Below are 20,829 nucleotides of genomic sequence, written 5' to 3'. Positions count from 1 at the left end.
CCAGTTGACATTGACAGATCATCTGTACTGGATGTCAAAGAATCTGAAGTATACACGACTGATGCAGAAGTTGGGAATTGCTCACCAAATGTTTTATTTACCAAATGCGGTTTAGATGCTGGTATCGGAGACACCTTTGCTGTCATCAATGCACACATTGAAGTCTCTTGGAGTGAAGAGACAGTAGATACAGCCATCATCGGGATCTCTGGAGATTGTAGCCTCGTTACCATCGGAATCTCTGGATATCGTTGTCATCAGGATATGCTTCGTCATCATCGCCCCCATCGTCAAAGACCCCGGTGAAGACGCGAGACCCTCCGTCAAGATCTCTGCAGCCATTGACCCCGCCACCATTGGGATTTTTACCAATGCCCTCGTTGCTACCATTGAGTTCTGCACTGTACCATTACAATAGGTGAATTGAGGGACCCGCTCTCTAAGACTCGCTTAAATAACAGTTTCCGCTTGTATAATACGCGAGTCACTACATCATAAATTGTAATTACATAAAAAAATTAGGAATTTCAAGGAAAACAAGTTTAAATTATATATTCAGACAACTAATCGTACATCGTACATACACGGATCATTCAGACTTACTAGAGGACCAATAGTCTCTGAACAACGGATCTTTCAGAATTCAAACATATTTTAAACTACTCAAATTTAAATTTAATTATGTACAGCTACACATAACCTCCAAATGACTCCAAATGTCTACAACCCATGACTAATACATTTTATCCGATACCAGGCTAGATCCTAAGACAATTATTTTTTGTTCCTTTCATCTACAGTTCAGGAGACCTTCAGTGTTGTTAGAGTTACAGCCAAGACATGCTCAGTACCAAGAGTCTTCAAAATCCTAAACCTTCAGAGTCGATCCTTGTTAAGCCTTTCGATAAAAGTGTCCGAAACAAGAGACATACTCTATAAGTTAACTAAACATTTTTATGCTTGTCATAACAACCATCGATAAATATCTTCGTTAATAACCCAAAATATTATCAGACGACTATCATTTGATTTAAGCACATACAGTAGACCACCAACATATCCACAAACACAAGTCCATTCTACATTAAGCTCCTCACTTACTTCCATCAGTCTACTCGGCTACACTCAGCACACAAAAACTAAAAGAATTAAATTAATAACCTACTATTTATTTACATTCGGACATTTAACAGCATTCCGTCGGCTAGTTAAATAAGCCTGACAGTGAATTTGTTAGCAAAAATTACATTTATATAGGTCAGGAATCCATTGAACCTTTAGAACCTAACTACACATACACTGTGCTGGATGCATGTTAATTCTACACTCATTTACCATCACTGACACTCATATTACATCATAGACACTTGATTCAACACTCATTTTCCATCATTAACATTCAATCAAATTCAAATTAACCATCATCGACACTCAATTCGGCACTCATTTTCTATCATTGACACTTTATTTCACACTCATGTTTCAGCATTAACATACAATCTAATGCAAATTAACCATCATCGACACTCAATTCGCCACTGATTTTCCATTATTGACACTCAATTCATCACACAATTTCCATCACCGTCACTAAATTTGTCACTCATTTTCCTTTATTGACACTGAATTCGACACTCATTTTCCATAATCGACACTAATTTTCAATCATCGACACTCAATTCGACATTCATTTTCCATCATCGTCACTCATTTCCCCTGTTGAAAAGGTGTGCTTCCCTAGATCTCAAGAGAAAGAACATTGAACTTATTTAAAAATTAGTGAATAATATCATGACCTAGCGATAATCACAAGATAATCTATTCACATATTAGCAACCATCTTGTATCAGTTGTCTTTATAAACAGTCTCTGTTGTCTGTATGAGCAGTCACTGTTTTGTATGGGATGCGGGATGCTCCCTAACGATCTTAATAGGAGGGCTTCGCTATAACTCAAGGCGAAGGGAAATCTACGTGTGTGATAGCGTTTTTCAGTTGTTTCAAGATGTAGTAACTATGTGATTAATGAACTTTTATTTTTGTCTGATTTCCATCTGATAAAAAAAATTATGTTCTGATATGATGACATGAATTCGGAAATTTATACGAAACTCTGAATAAAATTACCTGTCTTATACACCAAGGACAATGCAGTATTTCTCAAAGCATACTATTTGTCTGAGTAAGGTTATATATATTTTTTAATTTACCTGATAAAAATATTGTAAGTGCCAATTTACTAGCAGAATTTCACTAATTAAATGTAACTCTGAATAAAATGACATGTCTCATTAAGTAAAAAATCCTTCATGCAGAGATAGATTTCTCACAAATAATCAAGAGCACTCAAAGAAAACCATCAGATGTCTAGACAGGAATAATCAGGTGCACACGGAGAAAACCACCATAATATTGACAAGAATAATTAGAAGCATACGGAGAAAACTGCGAAACGTTTTCTTTGGTATCATAAATCTAAAGGAAATATATATTTAAAAATAAAAATAAATTATTAAAAATTTTAATATAAAAACAAAAAATACATAAATAGATTCTGCTTGCTTGTAAACTTCTCATTGTTGAGCAAGTATAGATTTCTAGTACAAGCCAGAATTTTATGTTTTTTTTGTTTTTATTTTTAATTTTTTATTATTTTTTTTATTTAATTTTTTTTATCAGATGGCAATCAGACAAAAACAAAAGTTCATTAATCACACGGTTAATACGTCTTGAAACAACTGAAAAACGCTATCACACACGAAGATTTCCCTTCCCCTTGAGTTCTAGCGAAGCCCTCCTGTTGCGATCGTAAGGGAGCATCTCGCATTCCACACAAAACATTGACTGCTTATACAGACAATAGAGAATGCTTATACAGACAACTGATACAAGATGGTTGCTAATATGTGAATAGATTATCTTGTGATTCTCGCTAGGTCATGATATTATTCACTAATTTTGAAATAAGGTCAATGTTCTTCCTCTTGAGATCTAGGGAAGCACACCTTTTCAACAGTTCATGAGTGAACATTCCGCAACGTACGACCAACATCGGTTGCTTTTACAACACATCGCATGAGGAAATATGAAGGTGGTAGTAAAACTACTTGGGGCATGATTTTTTTCGAAATGAAAAAAATTATCTTTTGTCAAAAAATAATTCTCGAATGCTCATACATAAAAATACGAAGTACCTAAAAAATGCTTTAGTCGCTATGCAAACATTATGGTGTATGTACAGTCTAGTAAGAACGATTGTGTTAAAAATCCATTCTGCCAAATACTAAGTTGTGGCAAGTGTGGTAGGCGGTAGACATGAAGAGAGAATTTAAAAAGACACGATAGTAGTATGTAAATGGGGCTACTGCGCCTGGCTTCTGGGTGTGGATTGTGTGGATGGTGGCGTCACGGCGGCCATCTTGGATTGTGACGTCACGGTGGCCATTTCGGATGAGTGTGACCTTGAAATTTGACCTTGACCTTGAAATTTGACCTTCATAACTTGTCAAGATTGTCCAAAATTCCTTAAAATTCCTCAAAAATTGCAAAAATTTCCAATTTTTCGGAAAAAAATTCCGCCAAAAAATCTTAAAAAATCTTGATAAATTTAAAATTTCTCTTTTCGAGAGAAAAATTCCCGTTTCGATGGAAAATTACCCGTTTTGAGTCCTTAAAAATCCCAACGGCTAGAAATGTCCATATAGAGGATTAAGCATCCATGTCGACAGCCTCCGATAAGCCTCTGACGTCATCATGGAATATGTCATCTTGGATTATGATGTCACCATTGCAATTTACGTTACGCCCGCTATCTTTAAAATCTTTATTTATTTCTCGATTTTAATACAAAAAAAATCTAAAATTTATAAAAAAAATTATTAATAAAATATTAATAAAAAATATTTAAAAAACAATCATTTACCTCACGGACCTCGGAGTCCTCGGTTCCAACCCGGTGAGGGCAAAAAAAATGGTGTCCAATCCTTCCCCCACAGTGGCTGCAGGCAGCTGACCCCCACCACTTATGTCAAAGTATATATCGTCACCTAGTATGATGTCAAGTACGCCAACTTGAAAATACGTAATTTTTATGTTAGAAAATCCGTAAAAATTTCAAAATTCATTAAATATATTGGCAATAAATAAACTGATTGATTAGATCGATTCTATCCTTGGTTCTTAACCGGTAAGAGCAAAAAAATAAAAAATAAAAACATAAGATCCTTCCTCAAAGGAAGCCTCTGGTAGACAGACTCCCCATACCACCAAAACAAGGTAAATATCAACTAGACTGACGTCATGTCCGCCATCTAGTCTTCATCCGCTGGAGACCACCATCTTGTTTATGTCAGCTAGAGTGTGCTGATACCATATTAGTAAAATTTTCTGTTCGCCATACCTTTGTCCTCAACTGTTGGCATTGAACTTTGAACTTGATCTTGAACTTTTACCTTGACCTTTAAATATGACCTTGATCTTGGACTTTGACCTTGGCCTTGAAATTTGACCTTGTCCTTGAGCTTTGACCTTGACCTTGACGTTTCTCCTTCAAATTTGACCTTGACCTAGAACATTGAACTTGACCTTGAAATTTTACCTTGACCTTGAAATTTGAACTTTGACCTTGACCATGAAATTTGAGCTTGACCATGAAATTTGACCTTGACCTTGAAATATGACCTTGACATTGAAATATGACTATGTCGACCATCATGGTTCCAACATTTTATGTTCAGTACATGCTACCAGGAGCTATTACCAGCTGGAGTACACCATCTTGTGTGTGTACTCGTCTTATAGAGTACATTTCCATCTGGATAATTTTATTCTAACCCGCTAAAGTGCAGTTATCATTTATTACCCAGGTGCCCCCGCCATCTTGAAATTTGGGCGCCATCTTTACTCGTGTAATTATTTAGCTAGAAATTCGGGGAAAAAAATCCAACATTCATCAAAAAAATCACTCATTAATTTACATATTGAATCGCTGGATTCCTGCCCTCGATTCGATACTTGAACAGTGACAAGTGTAACTTAATATGAAATAAATTTTATATTCTGTTTTTCCAATACTTTTGCGGATTTATAAATCATTCTCTCTTAAAAAATAAAACACAAGTCAATGTACGACAATGTTCGACGAATTAAATACATGCCGATAAGCCTAACATGAAAGTCTAGTTTTTCAATAATCTGAATAACCTCTAAACCGTTCATGTAAAAAGCCATACATACATATAGACCAAGCGTCTTCGGACCGAGAGACCCGGTTATAATCAATGTCAGACGTATAGACCAGTTATTTCCGAACCTCACGACCTTCCTCATCGTCAGCTAATTATATTCAATTGAACCAACGGATCATGTTTTTTACGCTAACAAGAGGACCAAGAATCCAATCAAAAAGGCAAAAGCATTAACAAAAAGGAAGCACATTTGGAAGCACCATCAACAAAAAGGCAGTACATTTGGAAGCACCATCAAAAAAGGCAGCACAGCTGGAAGCACCATCAACAAAAAGGCAGCACATTTGGAAGCAACATCAAAAAAAGAAGCACATTTTGGAAGCACCATCAAAAAAATGAAGCACATTACGAAGCACCATCAAAAAAAGGAAGCAAATTTGGAAGCACCATCAAAAAAGGAAGCACATTTCAGAAGCACCATTAACAAAAAAGGAAGCACATTTTGGAAGCACCATCAACAAAAAGGCAGCACATTTGGAAGCACCATCAAAAAAGTCAGCAAAATTGGAAGCACCATCAACAAAAAAGGTAGCACATTTGGAAGCACCATAATAAAAATAATGTAGTTCTGCTTTTCAACAACAGATGTCGCCACATTTTGCTTGCAGGTAAATAATATTTTGTTCTTTTATGTGGGTTGCGGGATGCTCAGTTACGATCGCAAAAGAAGGATGGCTTCGCTAGACTCCAAAGAGAAGGAAGTTCGTCCTTCCTGTTAGTGCTTCTTAGATTTCTCACAGATTATTATTATTTGACTGAGTAATTATATTTTTTTAATTTCCACCTGATAAAAATATTACATGTGTTGATTAAGTAGCAGAAATTCACAAATTAAATGCAACCTTGAATAAAATGACATGCATTATTAATTAAAAAAATCCTTCATGCAGAGATAAATTTCTCATCTGTAACCAGAAGCACGCGGAGAAAACCATAAGATGTCTAGCCAGGAATAATCAGAAGCAACCGGAGAAAACCATCAGATTTCTAGTCAGGAATAATCAGAAGCACTCGGAGAAAACCATCAAAATATTGTCAAGAATAATCAGGAGAACACGGAGAAAACAACTATAATAGTGACAAGAATAATCGGAAGCACACGGAGAAACCACCAAAAGTTTTCTTTCATATCATAAAATTACAAAAAAATATAATAAAAAATTTAAAATAAAAACAAAAAAATACAAAACAAATTCTGCTAGTTTGTAAATATCTCATTGTAGTGCAAAGTTAGAGTTCCAGTACAAGCCAGTACATTAATGAAGTACCTTTGCTTGAGATATATTAATTTTTACTGATGAAATATGAAAAAAATTCTATTTAAGTAATGGATCTAATTTAAAACACTCAATTGGTATCTGGCATTCAGTGGCGCACCCAGGGGGGGGGGTTGGGGTTTATCCCCCCCCCCCCACCCGAAAATGTGAAGAAAAAATCTAGAATGGAAAAAGTAAAAACATTCCCAGTCCCAGCAAAATAGGTACGATGGTCTATGGGCAGCGCTCAATCTACCAAACTTTGTGAGATGTTTTCACGTCAGTGTATACATTATGGTGTCGCCAGACGACTATGCTTACCCCTGCAGCGCCTAGTAATCTCTACCCGGCACCCCCTCCTCTAATCGTTATCCCTCGCTCTTTTAGTCGATGCATTTTCATTTTCTCTTACTCCGTCTGTTTTCGGCTACCGTGTAACATTACCGAAGATTGTGGGGACTGGGCAGTGTTCTTCTTCGCGAGTTTTAGAACTGATGTTGATAGTGAGTGCGGTATCAGAATGTCGAAACGTAAGCATGATTTTAATTTACTGAACTACTTCTTCAAACGACCAAAGCCAGGAACTAGTTATGAAGCTGAACATGAAGGTAAGCGGCTTGCAGGGAATTGATAGATTTCTCATTTGTGTGTCAGCTACTATACTGTATTTCAAGTAATTGTCCATTTTTTATGTTGCTCTTCCGATAAAAGTGCCTGTAAACACAAACAGTAGAGCACAGGCCCTGTTTTTTTTTTTTTTTTCAAAAAGCCGGGAAGTATTAGGACTAAGCACCGCTACCACTTCAATGGAGAGGGCGGACGTCTTTCTCGGAAGATAATCGTCAAAACACGGACAACTTACATGAAACACAGTAAATCTGCAGTTCATGATGATGGGTAGATCCGTGGCAGGAATGCAGGTTGGTCAGAGGCACTTGTGATATCACGTGGCTCTAGTCACCAGAGAGCATACATTACTGTGCAATACAAAAACATTAATTCGCATTTCTAGACGAATAATTCCTACCACAGTGCAGACACGACCCAATGATTGCGTGCATGTCTTCACAAGTATCTCGCGATGAGTAAACAACTGTTGCCCTGCGCACATTTCCCAGGAAATGGTATGTGAGTACAGAACCCAGTCTCCAACTCACCCGTGCCCAAGAGCGTCACCAGCCGATAATCTTGGGGGGGGGGGGTGAGTTTATGTATGGAGCCATGGTTTAACAGTAGATTATAGCAGCGCAGACGGAATACTTGGAATGGAATAAGTGAAATCATTCGAGTTTCGACGTACGAGACTTGCTTGATCGTTCAAACCAATCAAGTGAGTGATCTTAAACCTTTGATTTCTTTGCATTTTGCTTTCACTACAATTTTTTTTTTAATATCTAGAGGGAGGCAACTGCCCCTCCCTACCCCCCTTGGCTAAGGCCCTTGCCCGTGCCGGCTATCGTGTCCCATCAGTCACAGAGTGAGTGTACTTCCTACGGCCTGTATTAAACCTGCGATATATGTGCCATACAGTCTTATCTAAGTTGTACATATAGGTAATGGATGTGTGGATGTGCCAGATAACTGTAGTAATAATGGCGTTACATACTGTTGTTGTAGTGACCCATACTGCAGTATAAGTAATTGTGCGATCGTTGTTAATGATTATCATTCTTAAATATGTAAATGTTTAAAACAATTAAATATGAGTGCTTTTACAGCAATATGTATGACCTCAAGAAGTTTCTGTTCAAAATACCATCCATTATTTTTGGACGATTACAAAATTAATAAATTATGATTGATAATTAATTTAGCATTTCATCACAGAAACAGTTACTTATTTAACGCGGTAAGATATTATTCCAAATAATCGTCTCTGTGGACAGCTTTGTTCACTGTCACCTCACCATAAATTCCCTTAATGACCAAGTTCGTCATTCCATTGTTGCCCATGATGTACGGTCAGCCCCGAGCAACACGACTTGATCATTAACGTTAATTGGCAGTCATAATTCGTGTTTGGTGTATGCTATAACTTTACCCAGAGAAGGTGGTAATACAGACTCTTACATTATAGTTTAGTGGCAACGGCATATGGTGTTATGTATGTGTTACTGGGACAAAAATTGATGTAGATTGAGAAACCAATAAAGGTTATAATAACAATTGCAAAAACACTTCTCCTGGAGTAATTATAACGCATATTATGGAATGAGTTATAAGTTATTATTTGTGGTTGAGTTATCTGTTCTGTAAATCATATCTGTTTATCTAATGTCTTTCATTTTTTCGACAAAAAAATGTGTGTCGGGAGGCCGGAGTACATGACATAAGTGATAAGTTAAACTTCTATAAATAGCTAAACCAGTAGTACTAGCAATGTGACACACATTCTTGATATGTTTCGGTTAATTAGTAATTGAGAAATTATATTTCAGACTCTCAAGAAGAGAAACTGATTGCTGAGGTAAATGAACAGACTGTAGTGAAGACTGTGGGAAGTGTGGAAGAAGATGAAGATGTCGTAGTTAGTGTTCAACAGTCGGATTCATACGACATAGCTAATTTTGTAGACAATAATTTAACAAATAGTGAGAAGAAGGACATCTTGATTAAACTGTGGTCACCGTCAGAAACCTTTACATACAAATCATCAGGTAACAGGAATTTAAAGTTTCAGCACAAGTGGTTGGTTGAATGGAAGTGGTTAACTTACTCAAAAAAAGTTGATGGAGCATTTTGCAAGTTTTGTGTTCTGTTCAACAAAAAATGTGTTGGTAAAGGAAGTCATCAAAACCTAGGGCAGTTGTGTTATGAAAAATTTTGTAATTGGAAAAAAGAAAAAGAACATTTCAGTCAACACCAACAAAGTTCGTATCACCAGGAAAATGTTTAGACAGCCAGCATCATAATGACGATTGAGACAAAACAGCAAGATCCAGTTCATTTGCAACTAAATGAAGGAAAAAAAAACAAATTTTGAAGAACAGAAGTAAATTAAAACCCATTATTTAGTCAGTGCTCTTCTGCGGAAGACAAGGTTTGAGTTTAAGAGGTCATCGGGATACTAGAAGAGTTGGAGATGATGATGCTAAGGTAAATGAAGGAAATTTCAGAGAGCTGTTAAGATACCGGGCAAAATACGACGACAGCCTCCAGAAGTCATTATCTAACAGTAAAAACAATGCACTATACACTAGTTGGAAAATTCAAAACGAAATTATTGAAATAAGCAACAGCATTATTCTTGATGTATTGGTAGCCAAGATTAATTTGTCATTTTTTTCTGTGCTGCTTGATGAAACGACAGACATTTCTTGTGTTGAGCAAATGTCCCTTTGCATTCGTTGTCTAGATTCTACAACATCTAATGTTGAGGAACTATTTTTGCAGTTCATACCTCTTGAAGATGTCACAGGCAAAGGGATTGCATTTGCAATGATTGATAAGCTTAAGGCTCTTGGAGTAGATCTGAGCAAGGTGCGTGGTCAAGGATATGATGGAGCAGCTGCAATGAGTGGAAAATTCAATGGCGTACAGGCCCATTTTCAGTCTTTGTATCCACAGGCACTGTACGTTCATTGTGCTGCACACTCCTTAAACGTAGCTGTATCGAATTCCTGTGGTATTGCAGCAATTAGAAATTGTTTGGGTACAATTGGTAAGTTGCATGACTTTTTTCACACCCCTAAAAGACAGGGTGTACTGGAAGAATGTTTGAAAAAAGCAGAAGTTGGTTCTAGCCATGAAAGAATGAAACAGATGTGTGCCACTAGGTGGGTTGAAAGGTACAACTCTGTTGTAATTATTCTCGAGTTATATGATGTCATTGTTTTGGTTCTAGGAATAATTTCTGAATGGTCCCAGATAGCAAAATAAGCTTGATTCAAGCTTGAATCAAGCTTGCCATGTCAAGCCTGCAAGCTTGAATCAAGCTTGTCACAACAAGTGTGTTAGCTTGAATCAAGCTTGATTCAAGCTAAGCTAGTTAAAACATGACAAGCTTCATTCAAGATTGCAGCAAGCTAGCCACATTAAGCTTGCATAATGCTTGCCGCGACAAGCTTGCAGCAGGCTTGCCACGACAAGCTTGAGGCAGGCTTGCGCGACAAGCTTGCGGCAGGCTTGCTGCGACAAGCTTGCGGCAGGCTTGCCGCGACAAGCTTGCATAATGCTTGCTGCGACAAGCTTGTGGCAGGCTTGCCACGACACGCATGCATAATGCTTGCTGAGAAAAGCTTGTGCCAGGCTTGCAGCGTCAAGCCTGCGCCAGGCTTGTCGCGACAAACTTAGGCTTGTCGCTACAAACTTGTGCCAGTCTAGCCATGATATTAAGGCAAGGGTATGCAAGGGTAAAAAAATACAACCTAAAATCTCGCTTATATATTGTTCAGTCAACAATATCCAAAAGGAATATTACCCAGAGTCAGCTGCTATGCATTCAACTACAATTTGTGTGGTAATACTAACTTAAACAATTGCTAGGTACATTGATGAAATAAAAAAGATTTAGGCTTGAGACCCAAAAGGTGTATGCAAAAGATAATAATTTATAAAACTTTCTGTTGTATTTTGGTGTTACAGAAAATAACACACACTGTAAATTTGTTTTATTAAAACCATAGTAAACTATATATGGATACCAGATAATTGCACATATTAAGATTTTAAAGAAAATTTAATGAAAAAATAATAATTGAGTTTTAATGTAGCATATAAATAATGCAAACAATTCAGATTCAGTGCCATTTTATCACTTTAAAACATACTCCATAATTCCTACTTACAAAGTTTTCTTGCATAACACTATAAAATTGCTGTCATTGGTATAATATGTACTTCAAAAGAAAGATGACCACTCAGTTGCTGGTTCAGAATACACATTGTTAAAAGTAGTGTATACTAGACATATACTTGCTTCATTGTTACTACTAATAATTTAATTACAGACATGTGAATGTAGAAACCACATCATTCATTAACTCTCTACCTTTTAAGTTACATAAAGTTCTGGACCTTAAGAGATGTATTGAAATGTGTGCAACACAAATACATGTAGCAAAACAGCTTGTAAGAATTCAATAACCTTACTTAATAGTATTATGTAATTTGGTAATGTATTAAACTTAAGCCTAAATATTAACATACAACTTTTCACAAGGAATTTCTCAAAGTAGTTATAAGTATGAGTAAATGTCGGAAGTAAATGTGACAATGTGCACAAAAAATATTCTGCTCTTTCCTTAATACCTATTCGCTTCCTTCATTGTCTATTTTAAAAAAAAAATTGAGCGTTTAGCCAACTTTTACATTCTGAGATTTTGCGTGTCAACAGCAGCTCTGCTGATAAAGCCAGACAGTTATATGATTATTAAGAATTTAAATTGAGGTTGTTTAATCAGTTTTTTATTAGTAAACTGTTTTCCTAAAACAATTTCGGGTGTAACTATGAGGGACGGGTGTTACAGAGTTTGTCTTGAGGTCGGGATAAAATATTTCCCAGAACATCACTTTAACAGTGTTTTTCAATTATCCATTGACCCCTTGCCAGTCATTACACCGGATAACCAGGAGTCTACTGTATTACAAAATAAAAAAAAAAACGTAAGAACAGAGATGACAAACAAAAGGAGAAATAAGTCAAAGCATATTACACTTACTAAAAATTTATTAATATTATAATTTATACAATAAGAATCTACTATAGTATCATATATAATTTTAGTGGCCTGGATCATTTTCAGCTGGTCCTTGTTGCTGGTTTCTGTTTCCTCTGGACAAAATAAATAAATATATATATTATATAAACAATGAAATTGATGCATCACATTAACCAACACATTTGCAAATACCTGTTGCAAAAAAAAATTTTTAAACAATGATACATGCTTCTACTTATTATTGGCATTTCAATAAATATCTGTTGTTTTAAGATTAAGTCATAAGGTTTTAACTTTTTACTGCACAAATTACATACTAACAATCAACAACATGGCTAGCATAAAAATAGGGCAGACAATACATATGCTATTACATACTCTAAAACAAAATATGTGCGTATTGGCCCGAATGTAAGGCGACCCCCTAATATCAGGCAACCTGCAGTTTCAGGAGGCCAAACAAATGTAAAAATTCATTAGTCATTACTTTTGTGTGACAAATCCTATTTGTGTTGACTGATGTATAACAATTTATTTATGTATATTTATCTCATTACTTATTTGAAAAAAGTTTGAATGGCCTACCCCATAAGTCAAAAGAAAACAATTACAAAATATTTACTGTGTTTTATCATATAATCGTCGCGCATGTGTAATTGTCGCACTGTTATTTTAGGGCTAGGGCGTTAAAATTTGGAAAAGTTTATTTCACATAAACATTGCATGATGTTTTTGGCCCAGCTGTTTCGTTCCCGGTGCTTTGTGTAGGTAGTAAATAGTAAACATGACAGGATAAAACAACGAGGAACAGAATCGGGTTTCAAGTTGTTGTCAGGCAGTTTAGTAGTTATAATCAGAAAGTACAGTAATTAAAATTATAGTGAATCTCATTTAAGATATAAATACCACAATGCCTACGATTTCCCGTCCAAAATGGTTGAATGAATTGGTCCCGCCATTTTATTAGTACGACAAACTATTTTTTTTTTTAAAGCTGTTGACTTTAAGTTTCTAGTCCCGTAAGAAACGATGTATTTTAAACCCAAAACTTATTATTAGTTTGAATATCACCGCTTACTAATTTAATGTGTCAGTTTTTTAAAAGATGTTTTCAAAAGTTATAACTTTTTACACGTTCCATCTTCGTCGCCGACCACTATCGATAGCTCGCCGAATGTTGCAGTGTGCGCGATCTCATTCCGAGTAAACTACATTTCATAGCCCGCATTGTCACACTATTTCTTAGTGTGTACTAAGACTTACGACAATAATTATGCATTAAATTCTGCCTCTAGTTTGAAATACCTCGGGTTTTTGTTTTCCTATTTTAAGTTGATCATAATATGTTTTAGTTTCACGACTTATTAATTTAAATGGATTTGTGTGCTTTGGTGTACTCTATTTTCAATTAAACGTACTTTCCATAATAAAGTTGTGGTCATTTTCAGAGATACTTCCTTCCTCTGAAGTACCACTTGCCTCGTCTAGCGTGCGAAAATAAGGCGACTTCCAATTTTCGCATCTCTCATTTAAGTAAAAATGGTTGCCCTATATACAGACCAATAGTCTACGGTACTTTTATGATACTGTTTTAGCCAGTTCTATATTGACATGTAGATATATACTGGAACCACAAATTAGATTTGGCATATTTAGCTACCAATTATACCCCATATTCTTTCTAAGATTTCTCCAACACATGTGAACTGCCAAACAGTCTCAATGTCCACAAGAGCCAACCTAAAATAATGAGATCAAGCTAAAATGCTGGGTACAATGAGATGAGTACACAATAAATGGGTAATGCAAAGACATATTTTTATTTAGTAACATAATAGCCAAAGTGATTAATACACATGTAGTTAAACCAATCTCTCACTTAGCACATCTTTAAATTGTGCACACTCATTTAGCTTGTTATGAATTTTACCACAGCGAAACCCCTTATTTACGTTACCGTTATTTACAATTCCCATTTTTTGCACAATATTCTTCAGGTCCTGTTTGGTTCCCATTTAGTCAAATACAATACTTTCACGTGAATTACATCTCAAAAATTGCATCCATCTTGCTAGTTAAATCATGTAACACGTAACACACAAGCAACTTGGTGCAATCGCCATACATGATGAAACTGTAAAAGAATTGTCCGAGAATAAACATGTGAAACGTGAAATTAAAAACGGCATTTACAAGTTGCCAACACTGGCCTAGTAAAGGCAGGCTTCGAGAAAACATTAGCACATGACGCTAGAGCTACAATTTATAGAAATTCCTTATTTTTGTTAGTACTTATACATACAGAATTATGTACATTATTTATTTCTGGTGTTAATCTTAGTCAACGTCTAACATTTCAGCGATAAATAATTATTGTAAATAAGGAAAATTTTTTGACTTTTATCTGTACGTTTTTTACAAGATGGTAGCATGTAAAAAACAAGGAAAACATTTTAGATTGATGAAAAACTCAACTAAGTGCATGAACGATGACAAAGAAACTTGTGTTTCACTCACTGAAAGGTTAGGCGTGCCGATTTCCACTCTGAACAAAATTGTAAAAAATCGCGAAATGATTGAAGAAACTGCATCCCAGTTGTGGTGTTTCTAATACATATAAAATACATTCGTGAATAGAAATATAAGGAAATTAAAGTACTTTAGAAGGAATGGTTGGTGGGTGCAAGGGCCCTGGAATGACCCATAAACCGTGTTTTGCTTAGACAAAAGGCGCAATTTTAGCTACATGGCTCGGAATTGATGAGTTTCATATGTTAATTGGTTGGATTGACAATTTCAAATGACTAAATGACCATTGGAATTTTTTTTAAATACTGAAATAAGGTTTATCTAAAACTTGCTGTACGTTTTTTTTTATGTAACTTTTGCTTTAGTAAACTTTCCTTGTGTATTGACATTTTTATCAATATTCTTAATCTGCAAACATGTGATATGAATTGCCAACTACAGTATGAAAGTACGTATGTATTTTATATATGCTTACCTACACATCACAGAATGTAAATAAGAGATTAAACATTAAATGTCAATTATTATTTTTAGATATGCTTCAGACACTCATAATAAGGAATAGTTATGTTTATATGATAGTGTAATATGTTTAGGTTGTATAATATGACAGTTATCTGACCAAAAAATGATTTTCCATACATTTCCCTTATTTTACACTTTTTTTACTTTGTGCCCACAAACAGTGCAAATAAGGGATTTTATTGTATCCTAGTCTAGTATTAACACATATGTAAATTTATCATCACATTGCAGAAAAATAAACTACATAGTCAAAGATTCCATTCAAACTGTGCTCCAAATAAAATTCAACAAGTGTTAAATTAAGCAGTACTGAATCGAAAACCAAATATATTTTATTTTAATTTTTGTTGCACAAATACACATGAGAAATATCATGTAATGAAAGTCTGTAGTTCTTAATTTTTTATAAGACATAAATCTGGAAATCCAAATTCCACTACCAGAATTGAAAATTGTAAAATAAAATTCAAATTAATTTTTTTTGTATATAAAAGGCAACTAGCCAAAAATACAATCATGGACAATTTTCAATGTTACAATAAAACAGTTGTTAAAATAAAGTTGTTAGAATAACAAAAGTTTTACCTCCTCATTACTCTTGTTTTGCTCTGTTGCAGCCACAGGCAGATTGTTTCCGTCACCTCAATATGGGTAACTTTATGAAGTTTCAGGACAGCAGCTGCAAAAACCAATAAATAAATAAATAACATATCAGCCATATTCACAATAAAGATGAATTCAGACACTTTATCCCCAAAATTTTAAATTACAGTATATCTAGCAAGAGCAGATCCAAGTATACTGCACTTTTAATTAAGCTGTGCACAACAATTTTGGTCAATTATAAGTTGTAAAGCTAATTACTTCAATGCCTCTTTTCTAACATCCAAAGGATGCATTAATAAATTTATTATTCAAAAAGACCAAGAAATTCTAAAGTTATGTCTCTTAGCCCCCATTTAATAATTATAATGGTATCTTTGCCTCGTAAGAAAAACTTAGGGAGACAGGATTGGAATTATATAGAATATTGTGAAAGCAAGAGTACAGGACTTTAATAACATCATAGAAAAGCGAAAATGAGATAGTAAGGCCACGTCCAGAGAATGGGAAGAGAGAGGCAGACTAGGCATCCAGAAAGAAGACCTACATGACAACACTATTCTAACTAATGGATGTTCCTGCATTTTATATACGGTGGTTAGCATGAAAACAAAATGCAGTAGAACTGACCCAGCCAGTAATACCAGATAAGCAAGTTTCCAGGCTACAAAAAAATCCTACAAATTCAACAAAGCACATGACTTACTTTTCATAGTTACTACTGGAAACTGTTCTGTAATAAGGGAATTGTGATAATTCAAATAAATTACAGTTATGTTTGTTTTCAGTTTTAACTAGGCCTACATAGAAAATACTATAACATATATGTAGATGGTTGGTTAGGTTAATTTATTTATAATCAGTAATTCATAATCCAATTCATGATTTAAAGTTATTTTTAATAAATATAACTAAACTTCTTATTAAAACTCTGTAATAGTGCAGCTTAATTACTTTACGTATCCTGTTATGAATACATCCTGTTATGGAATACTTAGTTTAGTTACTACAGACATTAAGTGAAATAATTTTCAGATATTTTGAACATCTGGTATTTATTAAGATTGGCCTCTTTTTCGTAAATATTAAGATTAAAAAATCTGTAAACTTTCATTACGTGCATAAAAATTTTCTGTTTTTATAGCAAAAAGGCGCATTACGAAATTCCTTCCCGTTTCGGAGAAATAATAGTTTACATGAAAGTTTAAAATACCTGTTCCATAAGATGCAAACGGACATTTGTTGTCATTGTAAGTTCGTGAGAGTGGTTTTTTTGTAGTTTTCAAACATATTACGTTCCATTTTTTTATCCTAAAACAAATAAAATTATTTGAAACATGCTTTTTTGGTAAATATGTAATGTAGTTAAGACACTAAAGTCTGTGTATTTTCATAGATGTAGCCAACATTGTTTGCACGACTGCAGGACTACGCGATTCAATTGGGGTGTTTTTCTTTTGGAGAATGTATTCAAATGTATTCAAACAGTGTTTTATTTCTTTGTTAAAGACGGCCTACACCGTTTAGAACAACAGCAATTTGCACTATTATGTTGCAGCCGTTAAAGGGAATATGTCAATCTTAATATTATAAAAAATCCCATTTTTATAGCAAAAAGGCACATTACGAAATTCCTTTTTGTTTCGGAGAAATAATAGCTTGCATGAAAGTTTACAATATCTGTTCCTTAACGCGCCAACGGACATTTGTTGTCATTGTTTGTATGTCCGTGAGAGTAGTTTTTAGTAGTTTTCTTTTGGAGAATGTAGTCACGTGGCAGGCAAATTTTAAAATCTATTTAAACAGTGTTGTATTTCTTTGTTAAATACAGCCTACAGCGTTTAGAACGGCAATTTGCACTATTAAATGTTGCGGCCGTTAACGGGAATACGTCGATCTAAATCCTCGTAAATTCTGATATTGATATGGCTAACTGTCTGGGTACCAGAGAACTATGTGGCAGATGTTCCTTGGACATATTAGATTTTGTACACAATTGACAAATTATAATTCACCACAAACCCTTACAGTAGATGCAACGGCTGCCATGTTGGTTTTTGTTTACGTTCATTTATATTACATACACGACCATGTTCTTAAATAAAAACAAGCATATAGTGACTGGCCTAACCCAACCTAACCCTTCGCATTTTTTAATTTTAATTTTTGATTGATCCCGGGGTTTTGCTGGCAGCGAAGGATTTGTACCCGACTCCAATATATTTATGTTAGTTTTGAACGTTTAAAATGTTATGTTAAATGTTAGTTTCGGTTAGGTCAGGTTAGGTTGGGTTAGGTCAGTAATAATAATTATGCTTGTTTTTATTTATGAAAGTTGTTGTTAATATAATATAAATGTACGTAAACAACAACCAACATGGCAACTACCGCCATCAATGGTCAGGTTTTATAATGTAAACAATAAATGGTAATTACTCCGAAACGGTAAGGAATATGGTATGTGCGCCTTTGCTTAAAAAATAGAGTAATTTTTTTGCACCTAATGAATGTTATTTCAGATTTATATCTTAATTTTTACGGAAAAGGAGCCAATCTTAATAAATACCGAACATATTTTAGTGAGAAGCCCCTAGTACTAAGTTGGGTTTATAAACTACGCAAGAAATGCCAGATGCTAAAGTTATATTGTTTTATTGGTAAACTACCCAAAAGGCAAAAACACAATGCAAGTATTGGCCAACTTTCAACTCCTTGTATTTCTGCTTGCATTTCTGTCTTTCGTATTTGAATTAAAGTATTCCAAAATTTCTCAAAAATGCAAAAGTTGTGAGCATAGAGTGCCAAAATGATTTTATTTGAAGGTACCTTTTTACTTTTGAAAATTTGTAGTTACAGAAAATAACACTTTGAAAACCAATTATTGAAAATTGCATTTTTTTCGGTAAATATAAAATATCAAAAGCATGCGGTAGATTGTTTCCAATATTATATACACCCCCTTGTGCGACTCACTGACTGACTGACTGATCTATACAAATTCTAACCCACTGCCAGCCGTGCTAGAAACTCAAAAATTTCACAGGCGGTAGCTCTCGTCCCGCAACCGATAAGGAAAATTCCGAAAAGTTGAAATTTTTAATTTCGAAACCACCCCCCCCCCCCCCCCAAAAAAAAAAATATTACGATGCCAGTCTATAATAGCATTTTTGTACATTTGACAACACGAATCGGGCCAATGTTTATTTGCAAGCCATGGCCATAGACAAAATAACATGCAAATACTGCACAGGCTTTGCTCTCTTCATTGATCGATGAAATTTTTTTGCTACCGAATCTAACATAAATGTTTCTATGATGTTTAAGTTGCTACTGAAATTGTGCTTGTATTTAGCCCCCAACGAGCGATAGAGAGATCTTTTTATAGAATTTCATGTCATAAAATTCATAGGCCTTACACCTTGGATTTTGACTATTATAAACAACCGTAATTTTGTTTCATTAAGGTCGCTGCACACGACAAAATGTTTCTTTACAAGCTTTAGTATTAGATAGTTTACAATTTTCAAGTTTCCAAGCTGACGTACTTTCTATGCTACAAGTTTTCGCTGCGCATGATACTGGCTACTTTGATGGTTGTGGTCTGAGCATTTTCAAAACAATGAGTTATCAAAACGATTCTTTTCAAAGCTGCAATATGAAAATTTTTTGACGTGACAACGTCTAATAAATGGATGAACGCCGGCTGCACGCACAAAAAAGTGTCCCACTACGGATGTCCCACTACGGATGTGTTCTGTTTGCTCATTGTACGCATGCGTGGCATCTCTCTTCATGCTCATTGTACGCATGCGTGGCATATCTCTTCCACTCGATTGGAACAACCATCGATTTGACTTTTCAATCATATTTTCATCGTTTGAATTATTAATATTATGTAATTTAACGATCGTCCACCGATTTTCAGCACAATCGGTACGGTTATTTAAAAGTAATGTTGAAAATTCAAATACGTTTTGAACCAACAATGGTGTTTTACAGTTACACATAATAATTCAAATTACACCCGGGATATTTGCACAATGTTTTAAAAAATATTGTAACACATTATAAATAAGTTTGGTTTATTTGAGATGCGTATTTGTTATAAAAACGTGTTAATATTATACCCCTACTGTGAACAAAGTTTTAATAAATATAAATATATATCGTTTGAAAACTACATAACTTGTGTATGGCCCCGTGGGCGTGTGGTTAGCCTATATAACTCATAAGCTAAAGGTTGTCGGTTCGAAACACGGCAGCTGCGAAATTTTTTTTGTAATTGTAAAAATAAATATGGCACACGCAACATTTCAAAAGTAATAAATATATTTGAATTAATGAATGCAAATAAAAGTAAATTTATTAATTCTATTGAACATTTCATTTCACTCCTTTGTATCCATACAAAATAGTGATAATTCAATAAAAATGATTCAATTTTATTCATAAAAGTATGCAGAGGTAGATTTTATCATGCAAAGGATTGAAAAATAAAAAAAAATTCTTCCTTAAAGAATATAATATTTTTAATGCCTAAATGGTTTGGTTGCAAAAACCTATTACGGCTCAGTCTCAGGCCGAATATGATATTTCCTTTTCTTCTGGATCAATCATTTCATCAATGTTTTGTTATGACGTTGTCACGTTAAACTATCGTCCGTACACCGACTTTACAGACAACCAATTTTTATTGTTGTAATTACTACGTTTCACCACATACAAACAAAGAACTTCCATGTAAAAATTTATTATTGTTGTTAATTGGTCTTTCGTCCACTTCTTTCCTTCCATATTTATGTTCTCAATCTTGCGCGCCAAATTCTAATGTTGTTTTGATTCATTCTGATTGGCAGCTGCTTAAATATTGTAGTGAAACTCGTATGAAAAATAGGACACTGATATTAGGCTAAGCCAGTAGCCGATCTCTCAAGGCTGCTCGTAGCCAGCAAGTTTATAAGTGACAAAACTTATAGCAAGCCAGGATAACATCTCTTGTACAACATTATAA

Source organism: Bacillus rossius, chromosome 1 (assembly GCF_032445375.1).
Source record: "Bacillus rossius redtenbacheri isolate Brsri chromosome 1, Brsri_v3, whole genome shotgun sequence".
Classification (NCBI taxonomy): Eukaryota; Metazoa; Arthropoda; class Insecta; order Phasmatodea; family Bacillidae; genus Bacillus; species Bacillus rossius.
This window is presented reverse-complemented; position numbering follows the sequence as displayed.